Source organism: Parus major, chromosome 23, assembly GCF_001522545.3.
Source record: "Parus major isolate Abel chromosome 23, Parus_major1.1, whole genome shotgun sequence".
Taxonomy (NCBI): Eukaryota; Metazoa; Chordata; class Aves; order Passeriformes; family Paridae; genus Parus; species Parus major.
Window position 1 is genome coordinate 6,653,723 of NC_031791.1, and position 1,670 is coordinate 6,655,392.

General features: G+C 58.5%; 1 long non-coding RNA gene across 1 annotated transcript; it reads left to right on the forward strand.

Moving 5' to 3' along the window:
* Positions 1-6: 6 nt before the first annotated feature.
* On the forward strand, positions 7-350 carry LOC107214120. The gene is made up of 2 exons (XR_001524887.3): positions 7-97; positions 160-350. It is a non-coding gene; the product is annotated as an uncharacterized LOC107214120 (long non-coding RNA).
* Positions 351-1,670: the final 1,320 nt, after the last annotated feature.

Genomic DNA, 1,670 nt, shown 5'->3' on the forward strand with positions numbered 1-1,670 from the left:
GGTTTGGGAGTAAAACTGATTCCTGCAAGGATTGGCAGCAGGGATAACAGGGATCAGGTGCTGGGATCATTGGGATCACAGGGACCATTGGGATCGGGTACCAGGATCACAGGGATCAGGTACTGGCATAATTGGGATCACTGAGATCATTTGGATCAGGTACCAGGATCACAGGGATCACTGGGATCATTGGAATCACTGGGATCGGGCACTGGGATCACAGGGATCGGGCACTGGGATCCCTCCTCCGGAGCTGCGGCAATGCCGGACATGGATTTCTTCCCGTGTGGCGCGGCTGTAATTGCAAATATTCCATGGGAAATAAAAGATTGCCTTTTGGGGCTTCAAAATTCCGGGGTTTGGAGATAATCCCCAAAAATCCAACATTTGGTGCCTCCGTGGAGGCTCCGGCCACCCCGCAGCAAAGAATTCCATGTTGGTGGATGCAGATCCCGAGGGAACAGCGTCCCTTTGTCCCGAGCAATGTCCCCGGACAGATCCTGCACCCTCGGGATGGTACTGAGTACCCTCGAGATGGTGCTGAGCACCCTGGGGACACATCCTGCAACCTCGGGTTGGTGCTCAGCACCCTCGGCACTCATCCTGCACCCTCGGGATGGTGCTGAGCACCTTCGGAGTGGTGCTGAGCACTCTCTGGACGGTGCAGGATGAGTCCCGAGGGTGTTCAGCACCATCCCAAAGATGCAGGATAAGTCCCGAAGGTGCAGGATAGGTCTCGATTGTTCTGAGCACCATCCTGAGGGTGCAGGTTGAGTCCCGAGGGGGCAGGATGAGTTTCGAGGGTACTGAGCGCCTTCCAGAAGGTGTTGGATGGGTTCCGAGGGTGCTGAGAGCCTTCCACAAGGTGCTGAGCGCATTCCAGAAGGTCCTGGATCCATCCCACGGGGTTCCAGACCATCCTGACTGGTGCTGAGCGGTGCTGAGGTTCTAGGTCTCCCTGTGGGTCCTGAGCGCCTGACAGAGGGTGCAGGATGCGTCTCGAGGGTGCAGGATGAGTCGTGAGGGTGCAGAATGAGTCCCGAGGGCGCTGAGCACCATTCCAAGGGTGCAGGATGAGTCCCGAGGGTGCTGAGCACCTTCCCGAGGGGAAAATGCAGATTTGGGGTGGGAAAATGGGGATTTGGGGAGGGAAAATGGGAACTGTCCCCACCCCAAGTGTCACAAACAGGATTTTGGGCAGGAAAAATGGGATTTAACCCTGTCCATGTCCCCAGGTGTCCCCAGGTGTGTCCCAGGTGTTCCCAGCTGTCCCCAGGTGTGTCCCCAGGTGTCCCCAGGTGTGTCCCCAGGTGTCCCCAGTGTCACTCACATTGTATTTCTGGAAGAAGGTCTGGTACCGGATGACACCGAGCCAGACGAGCAGCGTGGATGTCCCCAGCAGGATGCTGCACACGTCGTAGTCTGAGAAGTTCTGTGGGGACACTGCGGGGACAGCGCGGGGACAGAGTGGGGACAGCGTGGGGACACCACGGGGACAGCGTGGGGACAGCGCCATCCGGACAGGGCCAACACCCAGGGGTCACAATGGCCACCCAGGGGAGTCACTGTCCCCCCCCTGCTGTCCTCAGGGGTGATGTCTCTGTCCCCAGGGGTGGTGTCACAGTCCCGTTGCTGTCCTCAGGGGTGGTGTCACTGTTCCCAGGGATGGT